Raw genomic sequence first — 12,388 nt, 5'->3', positions numbered from 1 at the left:
AACCATGATCTGTGGGATGCTTCTCAACATTTTCATTTATTTTGGCAAAACTATATTGCTTACACATATTTGAAATTAAATTCAAGGTGCTTGCTTTAACATATAGATCTCTAAAGAGATCTGTATGTCAAAGTAAGAGATTGGTGGTGTTTTTATTAGAAGTAGCTTTTCCAACATGTTGTGAACAATAATCTTGTTCAAACATGATTTCAACAAAGATTTCTTATACATGTCAATCCAGAATGAGGCTTAGCTAGAATTTATTATGGTAATGAATTTCTTGGTAAATGCTTGTAAACCATTTGAACTTGCAACTTCCTGCTAGCCTCCCCACAGATTTTGGTTCTTGGAAAATGGCAATAAGTTGTGAGGTAATTATTGCTTAATGAACCACGATCCTCTCACTTAATTTGTTTAATGGTAGCAACAGGAACTGCAGGGATTGTCATTTGTAAGCAATGCAATCACATGACACCACACTTTAGGACTGTGTTATTTAGCAATGGAAATATCTGTCTTAACTACTGTTATCCTGTAGTCCTGCCTTAGGTACAAAGCCAGCTGAGTAATCTTGGCCTGTTACTCTGCCTCAGGCCTAGGAAGGAGGTGGTGACAAATCACTTTTGAAATCTTGCAACAAAACTGCAGTGACTAGTATAGGCAGTCACCAGGAGTCAACACTGACTTGAAAGCACAGGCTGCATCTGGTATCTAACCCATTTTTCTGCCTAGTTTTATGCTTTGAATATATTGAAAGAAGTTATTATTCCTCTAAGGTTGAAGCTGACTAGGTAGAAGTCTCTAATTTTCATACCAATGACAACCATTTTTTAAGCAAGGGACAGTGTCAACTCTGAAGTTGGCTGTACTGGGGCCATTTTTTATTTTTCCGCTTCAGTGCTGACACATACTGGAGCCGAGAGATAGGGAGGGGGGAATAGAGAGAACTGGGATGCTGTAACCAAAACAAAATGCTTTCCCTTGGGAACCAATAACATTCCCGCAGGTATTCAGAAGGAGGAGACTGAGGTCATCTAGCAACTGGACTGTATGCTGATTGGACCATATGGGGGTTTGGGAAAGTGACAAACTTTCACTTTTAATTAGGTGAAAACCATGAGAACTTTTAGAGCTGTTTTCACCAGACTGTGCCAATATGATATTTCCAATAAAGCTATTCCTTGAGGACCTCACCTGCCTTATTAATGGTATTCTATTATGTATTTACCTATGCTTAACAGCTATATATAAAGTACCAGCAAAAAAAATACAACAGGTCATGTCACTCTCAGATACAATGCTTGGTGGGGGGGAGGGGAATTTGATAGTTGATGCTAGGGAATGGGGAATGCTATTCTAAAGTTCACTTTGGTTGTCACTGTATAATGAACTTAAAAAGGAAAACAGTGTTTCATCTGAACAAGATCATGGGAATGGAACAAATCAGTGGGGTCTTCCTTATAGTCAGTGTGCTTTTTTTCATCTTTCCATTCAAGAGAAAACTACACTGGCATAAATTGCCGTGCCCCCGGAATCTTTACTGCAGCTCAGCACTTAGCCAAGTAGTGTTTCTGGGCTCACACAATTTAATTTCACAGTAGCAATTGATCAATTTACTGCTGTCCTATGCCTTTCAATCCAGCATTGATTGCCAAAGGGAAAACCAGTCATTAATTGCTCCCTTCAATGTACGATAACATTGAGGGTTCAATTATTTTACAAAAAAGTATTTAGCTTTAAGAAATTAGTTACTGTCTATTGCTTCTGATAGGACTCTGGGATTTCACAGATTACTGTATTTTATTTTGAGTGTTGGTTTTCTCCAATTCAGGGTATACTAAACATACTTAATGTATTATAATATATTTTGAGATGGGTGGCCCTATAAATTAGATAAATAATAAAATTTTCCCATCTCTTATTTTACTCACAACAATCTTCTAAGATGGGTTAGGCTGAGAAAGCATGACTCACCCAAAATCACCCAGCTGATTGCTGCCAATTATAGATTCCTGCTGGTTTAATTCATATGCTAGTCCAGTCAGAAAAATAGAAGATTAATATATTTGTTCTCAATGCCACCCTGCCACCCCGAAAGCCTGCCTGAGCCCGGAACAGGAAGCTCTCAGTGTTTTTTGGATAGAGAAGAGAAGAGAAGAGAAGAGACTTCTTTATTGGCCAAGTGTGGTTGGACACCCAAGGAATTTCTCTTGGTGCAAATACTCTCAGTATATATACAGAATAAAAGATACATTCGTCAAGAATTGTAGAGTTGTAATTGCAGGAATTTTCCAATCTCGGATGGCAAACCTCAGATAAAGAATGTTTCCAAGAAAATACAACTCAGGTAAACAAAGTCAATAATCTAAAGGAGGATTAGAGAGAGGAAGTAAACATATGTTACACTTTAACTAGAGATAATTAATTGTATGGATTACTGTGCAAAACAGTAACAAAAGTTAAGCAGTAACCAAAGTTAACCAGGGATGGAGGATAAAATGTGTATAAATGCAAGACTAGACTCCAATAAAGATCATCATGATTCAGTTGTTCATGATCAAACAATTTGACTGCCTCATCATTACAACAAGTGGTGCATGAACAGGGACCCTCTTACTTCGTCCGGCAAGGATTTGGTGCACCTTCAACCATTTGTGGTTTCTTCAACCTTTTGGTTTCTGTAAGTATGGGGTCTTCGCTTTCTGAGGAACAAAGGAAGTATGTAGATGAATTAGGCTATTTGTTGAAGAAAAATAATACCGAGGTACCACAGAGAAATCTCTTAAGGCTGGTCCAGGAGATTGCAGCTCAGTGCCTATGGTACCCAGAAAAGGGGTCTTTAAAATTAACTGATTGGGAACGTATAGGGAAAACATTGCATACTGAACCTCGAGCAAAAATAGAAGTTTTGCATGTGTGGCATACATGTAGGCATGCAATTGAAAAATTTGGTCACAATGAACTTTCTCTTTTAACACCTCCACCTTCATGTTATACTAAGGCTGTCATTTGTCCCCCTTCTTCACCTGAATATATGTCTTCAATTCCCTCAGCTCCTGCAGATACAGGGCAAAAGCCTCCTGACTCTATTGTTCAGTCTTCTTTTCAGAAAATGGTAGAGACTTGTAAAAGGGATGCCTCTGCCTCAGGAACAGAACTTGCAGAATTACTGTCTGTTTGTCCAGTACAATATCATCCTGGTCAGGGGCCACAGCTTGGACTGCAAGTAGCAGAATGGGAGGGTCTGCCTTATCAGATCTTAAGAGAGTTTAAAAAGGCAGTTACAGACTATGGGATTAGTGGTAATTTTACAAGACGACTTGTAGAAGGAATAAAAAATGGTTATACAATGATCCCTGAAGATTGGAAGCAAATATTTCGCATGATTTTAACATCCATGCAATATATGGGTTGGGAGAGTGAATATATGAGACATGCTCAAGCTGCTGCTTTAGGAGGGGGAGGAGCATATACAGTTGAGCAGCTATTTGGTTCTGGACCATTTGGTACAATTTCCTACTCAAGTTGTTCTTCCTCCAGCTACGTTAACTATTGTTTCTGAATGTGCCTTTTGTGCTTTTCTTAAGGTACCTCAAGCTGGAGAACCTGGAGCAAATTTTTCAAACATTTGACAGAATGCCAATGCGCCTTATGCTGACTTTGTTGAGCATCTGTCCAAAGCAATTAGACAGCAGTTTGATCATCAGGAAGCTGCTGGTGAACTTCTTCGCCAGTTAGCTATTGAAAATGCTAATGCAGATTGGCTACTGCTCATTACACTCTGGCAGATATGCTGCAAGTCTGCCAGGATATTGGATCACAAACTTATAAAATGCATATGTTAGCAGCTGCTATTCAGAAAGGACAGCGACCAATTGGTAACTGTTTTAAGTGTAAGAAGCCTGGCCACTTTCAGAAGGACTGTCGTTCTACACCTTCTATGCCTCAGAATCGTCCTTCTAAGAAGTGCCCTATTTGCAAAAAGGGATTTCATTGGGCCAATCAATGTCGGTTTCGGTCGGGAAACTTGCCAATGGGTGTGGCACCCACCCAGAATCCAAAGCGTGCCTTTCCCATCACTCTGACTCCTCCAGCAGTCTCTCTCACTCCTCCCCAGCCACAGCCGGTAGCGCTGGGATCGATTTAATCACTCAAGAGGAAATTGAGTTTAAATTTCCCATGGAAGTTAAAATAGTTCCATCTCAATTTAAAGGTCCTCTTCCTTCGGGATTAGTTGGCTTAATTTTGCCTCATTCTTCTGCACACAAAAAGGGCTGTTTTGTTGAGCCTGGGGTAATAGATTCAGATTGCATTGGTATCCTCATGATTCAGATTTGGGTGAATCTTCCTCAAGTTCTTCCTTGTAATTCTTCTGTTGCTCAATTGCTTCTTCTTCCATATGAAATTCCATCTCCTGGTATAGGTAATCATGGGGATGCAGGATTTGGATCAACTTCTTTATCTGTAGGCTTACTTCATCAACTGAACTCCTCTCATCCTTTGTTAATGCTCTTCCTTAATAAACAATCATTTCAAGGGTTATTGGATACTGGAGCCGATGTTACTGTCATCTCCTCTTTACAGTGGCCAGTACAGTGGCCAAAAACGACAGTTTCTTCATTGTGGGGAATAGGAGGTTCTACAGTTGCTTGGCAGAGTGTTCAAGAAATTAATGTTACAACATCTGCTGGTAAGTCCTTTTTCCTACAACCATACATTCTAGATATTCATACTAATATTTGGGGCTGTGATATCCTTTCTCTTCTTAATGCCCATTTGATTCTTGATGATGGCTCTTCCTCTTAAATGGCTCTGTTCTACGCCAGTTTGGGTGGAACAATGGCCATTATCAAGGGAAAAACTCGCTGCTTTACAACAATTGGTTCAAGAATAATTGGCTGCTAGTCATATAGAACCTTCTACTAGTCCTTGGAATACTCCTGTTTTTGTTATATGATTTCAGAATCATATCAGATAGCCTTTTCTCAATATGTGGGAAACTTGTTGTATTCTTTACCCAAGGATCCTAGAATAGTGGTTACCACTACTTTAAATCTGGCCTTTTCTTCCAGTTTTGTGTGAAATCCTATTTCTAAAACTCTTACAGACTTTACTGATGGATCACCTACAAGGGCTGTGGTTGTCTGGCAGATTCAACAACAATGGTATTCTAAATTTACTGCCGCGCAGACTTCAGCTCAATGTGCTGAGCTGGCTGCTGTGATTTTGGCTTTACGATTGTTCAGTGACCAAACTATTAACTTGATCGTTGATACTCAATATGTGTATTTAGCTATTTAGCAATCTCTTCCCTTTTCTTATTGTGCTCTCTCTTTTGATAAGAATTTGTTATCCTTGTTTTTATCTTTAAAGAATAGTTTGGAAACTCGCTTGTATTCTTTGTATGTAGAACACATTCGAAGTCATACTCCCTTTACTAATGCCTTGACTGAAGGAAATCGGAAGGCAGATGAATCCTTAAAGGATGTTGTGTCTTTGTTTGCTGATCCTGTTGCCAGTCATTCTTATTTTCATCAAAATGCCAAATCACTTGCAAAGCAATTAAAAATTTCATTATCTCAAGCCCGGGATATTGTCCGTGCTTGTCCAGCTTGTCAGCAACTGGCAGTTCCCTTTCCAGTGGGTGTCAACCCACGAGGAACCCAAGCTAATCAAATTTGGCAAATGGATGTAACTCAATTTTCAACCTTTAAGCCATACTGTTATCTTCATACGTCTATTGACACTCATTCACACTTCCTTTGGGTTACTGCTTCAAAACATGAACGTACTTCAGATGTTATTTCTCATTGCCTATCCTCTTTTGCTATAATGGGTCGGCCTTCTCAGTTTAAAACTGACAATGGCCCCGCTTATATTAGTAAGGAATTTCAAACCTTTTGTCAGAAATGGAATATTACTTTAGTGCACGGAATTCCTTACAACTCTCAGGGTCAAGCTATGGTTGAGCGAGCTCATCGTACTTTTAAGGCATTGCTTCAGAAACAATTACAAACTGAGTCTGGCCCTTACCATCTGCAAAAGATTCAAAATCTCATTGCTGCAGCATTATATACTTGGAATTATTTAACCTTTTTAGATTCTCTTGCAGACTCACCTGTTAATTTGCATTTTCAAACTACTGAATCTTTAGCAAGGCCTTTGGTAAAGTATCGCCAAGCTCCAGATCCAACCTGGAAAGGCCCTACACCGCTGATCACCTGGGGTCGTGGTTACGCTGCTGTGGAAGATCCTTCTACTCGACAAGCAGTGTGGGTTCCAGCGCGCTGTGTTCGTCCGTATCATGGCATGGCATCAGGGCCTTCACAACCCGATTCCAGATTTCAATCTTCATCTGAACACGGAAGTCCGTCTTCCAAGGTCAACGCGCCCACAACCCATCACTTGGGGCCAGGTTAAATCTACTACATATCAAGCTCAACAACAACTGCAACAGGCCTCATTACTTCAGATTTCTGAAAATCTTGTTGCTGCTGTTTTTGCTATTATTACTGCTAACTCTGTTACCATTTTACTTTGTATTTTCTTGTTTATGGTTAATGGTGTTTCTGCTCAAAATGACACTTCTGTGGTTTGTCTTAACCCTAATTTGTGGGTTCATCATGCCCAATACATGTTTATGACCCATGGCACAAATATTACTTTATACTATGAGCCCCCAATGGCATTTGGTCAAATTTCTTTTACTCCTAACTTGATCATGTCTTCTACATTTATTGTCTCACAACTACAATCTATTTCACACTCCTGGCTATTTTCTACACCCCCTATGCAATTGAATTCTGTCCGTTGGCGTTACTTGAAAGTTAGTCAATTTACAAGGGGTCTATGTTTCTGTTGTCACGCTAAACACACTTGGCTTCATAATTGGTCTGATTATAATGCTGCTCAGCGCATATTTAAAAAGCTAGGGAATTATAGTTATTGTTCTGACTACTATTGGTTGTCAGGTACCTTTAATTCTTCTTTGCATGGAATTAATACAGCTCCTGATATGTATCCTGACAATTTTCCTATTTTTAATGCCTCTGATCAATCTAATACAGGATTGATATGCGCTGGTTGGCAGCTTAAGGATCCTAATATGTGGTTCTTTTTTGATAAATATGCTACTAATGTTCATCCTCAGAATTATCAATGTGCAACTACAGGTTATTTTACTCTGCCTGTTCAAATAGGTACGCTCCCATCAACTTGACAGCGGCGTTCCTCTCTTGGGCCTACATGTAATGATGAAGTCATTATTGACACACAATTGTCTTCTGGTTCTACATTTGGCCGTGCATTGGCAGGGGCCATTACAGGAGTCCTTACTCTAGGCTCTTATCCTGGCACAATTGCTCAAGAAAACAGATGATCTATTCTTGGTCTCACCTGCAGACTTGAAAAATCCATCAATGCTACCGCTGCTATTATTCATGATTTGCAGCATGAAATAGAAGACTTAGATCAAGCTGTCTTACAGCAGCGTTTTGCCACAGACTATCTTTTAGCCCATCAGGGAGGGTTCTGTACATTAGTTGGACACCGTGGATGTGCTGTGCATTTTCATTCTTTGAATAAAACTATTAAGGATGAGCTTGCCAATTTACAATCATACATTCAAAATAATATCCATGCTCATTACTCACCTTTTGAATGGCTAACCAATTGGCTCCCTGATTGGTCTTGGCTCAGACAGTTTTTCTTTTATGCTATAATTATTATTATTGTACTAATTGCAACCTGTTGTTTTATTCAATGTATTCCAAATTTATTCACATTGTTTCATCCTGCTTCCCCCTCTCTTAATCCTCTACAATTGCGATACATTCATAAATCTTTGAATCCTCCATTTAAAATAAAAAATGAGGATATGTAGAGTTGTAATTGCAGGAATGTTCCAATCTCGGATGGCAAACCTCAGATAAAGAATGTTTCCAAGCAAATACAACTCAGGTAAACAAAGTCACTAATCTAAAGGAGGATTAGAGAGAGGAAGTAAACATATGTTAGACTTTAACTAGAGATAATTAATTGTATGGATTACTGTGCTAAACAGTAACGAAAGTTAAGCAGTAACCAAAGTTAACCAGTGATGGAGGATAACTAAAAATGTGTATAAATGCAAGACTAGACTCCAATAAAGATCATCATGATTCAGTTGTTCATGATCAAACAACTCGACTGCCTCGTCAGTACAACAAAGAATCATAAGGTACAACATTTAATTATAGTCATAGGGTACAGTAAGCAATCAAATCATACTAGGAAACAGTCAATATAAATCGTAAGGATACAAGTGACAAAGTTACAGTCCAACAGTCACAAGTAGGAGGGGATGGGTGATAAAGAATGATGAGATTAACAGTAATAGTAGTGCAGACTTTGTAAATAGTTGAACAGTGTTGAAGGAATTATTTGTTTAGCAGAGTGATGGCTTTCAGGAAAAAAACTGTTCTTGTGTCTAATAGTTCTGGTGTGCAGTGCTCTATAGCATTGTTTTGAGGGAAGGAATTGAAACATGAGGAATTGAAACATGTCCAGGACATGAGGGGTCTGTAAATATTTTCACAGCCCTCTTTTTTATTTGTGCAGTATGCAGGTCCTCAATGGAAGGCAGTTTGGTAGTAGTTGTTTTTTCTGCAGTCCTAATTATCCTCTGAAGTCTATGTCTGTCCTGTTGGGTTGATGAACCAAACCAGACAGTTATAGAGGTGAAGATGATAGACTCAATAATTCCTCTGTAGAACTGTATCAGCAGCTCCTTGGGCAGTTTGAGCTTTCTGAGTTGGCACAGAAAGAACATTCTTTGTTGTGCTTTTTTATGATGTTTTTGATGTTAGGTGTCCATTTTAGGTCATGTGATATAGTAGAACCTAGAAATTTGAAGGTCTCTACTGTTGATACTGTGTTGTCTACTTACAATACTGTATTGTAAGAGGTGGTAGTATGGGAGGGTTTCTTCTCAAGTCTACCACCATATCTACTTACAATACTGTATTGTAAGAGGTGGTAGTATGGGAGAGTTTCTTCTCAAGTCTACCACCATATCTACGGTTTTGAGTGTGTTCAGTTCCAGATTGTTCCGGTTGCACCACGAGGCAAGTTGTACAACCTTTGGTCTGTATGCAGATTTGTCATTGTCTCAAATGAAACCAATCACTGTTGTGTCATCAGCAAACTTCAGTATTTTAACAGATGGATCCTTTGAGATTCGGTCATTGGTATACAGGGAGAAGTGGAGAAAGCACACAGCCTTGGGGGTGTATCAGATGTGATTCTGCATAGCTTCAGCTGCTGCTTCCTGTCTGTTAGGAAGTTTATGATCCACTTACAAGTGTGTTCAGGTACCGCTGGTTGGTTTAATTTACTTAGAAGAATGTCTGGACTGATGGTATTGAATGCTGAACTGAAATCTACAAAGAGGACCCTTGCGTAGGTATTTGGAGATTCAAGGTGTTGTAGGATGTAATGCAGAGCCATATTAACAGCATTATCTGTTGATCTATTTGCTCTGTATGCAAACTGCATGGGATCTAACAGTGGATCCGTGATGGATTTCAGGTGGGACAGCACAAGCCTTTCAAAGATTTTCATAACTACAGATGTTAGAGCAACTAGTCTGTAGTCATTCAGTTCCTTGATGGAGGGCTTCTTTGGCACTGGGATGATAGTAGAGCATTTGAAGCAGGAAGGAACATAGCATATCTCTAGTGATCTATTGAAGTTTCGGGTGAAGATGGGGGACAATTGGTCAGCACAGTCTTTTAAGCAAGAAGGAGTTATCTTGTCTGGCCCTGGTGCTTTTCCTGGCTTTTGCTGTGAAATAGATCTTGCACTTCTTTTTCTGTGATCACCAGAGGTTGTGAACCCAATGGGTTGGGGCCAGTTGTAGGAGGCTTGGCTGTTGTTGGTGTGTTTGAGATGGGGGTTGTGGAAATAGGTGGCTGGAGTTTCCTTTCAAACCTGCAGTAAAACACATTCAGGTCATCTGCTAGTTGTTGATTTCCTTCTGTCTGGGAAGGAGGTTTGCTGTCACCAGTGATGTTTTTAAGAGTTTTTCACATGTTTGCTGGTTCATTTGTTGAGAACTGATTCCTTAACTTTTCAGAGTAGCTTCTTTTTGCTGTTCTGATCTCTCTTGCTCATATGTTTCTGGCCTGATTGATTTTGGTCAGGAAAATAGCTCTTTCATCCATCTACTCACATTTTGCATCTCTGTATATACCACAAACACTCTTCACACTTTACTTTCTCCAGCTTTCATATATAACACACAGATACCAAAGAGCTGAATTCCTTGATGACAGATGTATCTGGGAGTTTACTATCATAGTGCAAAGAGAACAAGGCTAGATCTTCAGGCTGTCCTACCCAAAGCTAAAAGGAGCATAGAACTGTAGTGTTCACCAACTAGACCAGGGGTCTCCAACCTTGGCAACTTTAAGCCTGGAGGACTTCAACTCCCAGCTTTGCTGGTTGGGGAATTCTGGGAGTTGAAGTCCTCCAGGCTTAAAGTTGCCAAGGTTGGAGACCCCTGAACTAGACAGGTTGAAGGCATTTCTGCCAGAGTCTTCTTGGCCACTTATATTTGAGGGATTGTCTCTTTCCAATTACTGTACATATGCCTATCCCATTAGGTCTAGCAGGCTCCATCTGATGCAGTTACATCTGAGGGACTCGGGAGATGGGCCTTCTCTGCCATGGCACCTACACTGTAAAACATCGTTCTCCCCATCTACTATGGTCTACTACCATTCCTAGTAATCTTCCAGAAGTCCCTCAAAATGTTGGGTCAACGGGACTGGTGGTCTCAAGGAAGTGGTGAACTGGTGAGATGATTAATATGTTCTTTGCTAGCTTTTTAATAATATCAATGTTTTTTTTAATTGTTGATTTTTTAAAAGGTTGTTCTTTCTTTGGTATGATTTTATCGTATGCTACCCAGAATCACATTTGTGAGATAGTCAGCAATATAAATATCAGATAAATGCATAAATAAGAGCTGAACACACTTCAGATAACAGATAATCAGAGTTGGAAGGGACCTTCTAGGTCATCTAGTCCAACCCCCCGCCCAAGCGGGAGACCCTACACCATTTCTGACAAATGGCAGTCCAATCTCTTCTATGGCTTCAATATCCTCAAGTTCATCCCTGAAACACCCTAAATGCTTTGCATGGAAGGTTTTGTGTTGGGAGAAGAAGAGAAAACTGGGTTCCAAAGTGGGAAAACTAAATGCAACTCTTGACTGACTCTGCAGCTGGCTAAGAATGAGAAGGAGGCAACATCGCAAGGATGAGTCCCTCAGAAATGTTTAGTAAAGTACCTTTGTGCCAGAGCAGACAGGCCATAATAAGACCAATGAGTGAACTGTGAAGTTTTTAATTTAATATATAACAGAATAATAGAGTTGGAAGGGACTGTGGAGGTCTTCTAGTCCAGCCCCCTGTTCAAACAGGAAATGCTATACATTTTTTGACGAATAGTTATCCAATCTTAAAAACCTCCAATGTTGGAGCACCAACAACTTCTGGAGACAAGTCACTCTAATTAATAGTTCTAACTGTCAGGAAATTTCCCCTTACTTCTAGGTTGGTTCTCTTTACCTCAATTAGTTTCCATCCATTGCTTCTTGTCTTGCCTTCTGGTGCTATGGAGAATAAGTTGACTCCATATCTTCTTTGTGGCAGCCTCTAAGATATTGGAACACTGTTATGTCACCCCTGGTTCTTTTCGTTAAACTAGGCATACCCAATTCCTGCAACCATTCTTCATATATTTTAACCTTCAGTCTCCTATATATATAGTGCTCACCCATCCTGGCATTTATTTTAAATACATAATTGTTAAATTTTATTTTAAATATATAAAACCCCATGAGTTATCTATCTGGTATCTGGCAGGTTTTATCCCTGCAGAAGGGAGAATAACTTTAATCTAAATCTGTCCATATATCTTTCTGTAGAATTAAGAATTGACTGAGTTGTATTGCCTGGGTAGATCTGTCACTATTGTCCAAAGTTTGGAAACTGTTCCCAGTTGGATGCCTTTTGCTGTCCTGTGTTGGCCTTTCCCAAATGAAGTATTACCCACAGCCAGTTTGTATATTAAAAAGCATTTTGGAAGCCTTTCTCCAATAAGATAAGGCAGGCAGCCATGAATGGGTGTAAACTATAATTTTGATGTGAAATAGCTTTCTCCTTTGCTTTCTGCTTATTTTGTCTTTACAGTATTCTGACTATTGTTTGGAACAAGGCAGAACAATTCTATCATCCATTAAAGCAGCAGGCATCATGTAATAAGGAGGAGCTTGCATCAAGATAAATTGATTTGGCAGTTCAACACTCCTTTAGTATCTCATGTAACCAGTGTAATGGATGTA

At 39.5% G+C, this 12,388-nt stretch overlaps 1 pseudogene across 1 annotated transcript; it reads left to right on the top strand.

The window, feature by feature from the left end:
* Positions 1-2,515: 2,515 nt before the first annotated feature.
* Positions 2,516-8,182, top strand: LOC148127525 (uncharacterized; annotated as a pseudogene). The gene is made up of 2 exons (XR_015742614.1): positions 2,516-2,680; positions 6,155-8,182. The product of XR_015742614.1 is annotated as an uncharacterized LOC148127525 (transcript).
* The last annotated feature ends 4,206 nt before the right edge of the window (positions 8,183-12,388 follow it).

This window comes from Pseudonaja textilis, chromosome 1 (genome assembly GCF_049901715.1).
Source record: "Pseudonaja textilis isolate UNSWEBS1 chromosome 1, rPseTex1.2, whole genome shotgun sequence".
In the NCBI taxonomy this organism is placed as follows: domain Eukaryota; kingdom Metazoa; phylum Chordata; class Lepidosauria; order Squamata; family Elapidae; genus Pseudonaja; species Pseudonaja textilis.
The sequence above is the reverse complement of the archived record's forward strand: the minus strand, read 5'-3'. Positions and strand labels throughout refer to the sequence as shown.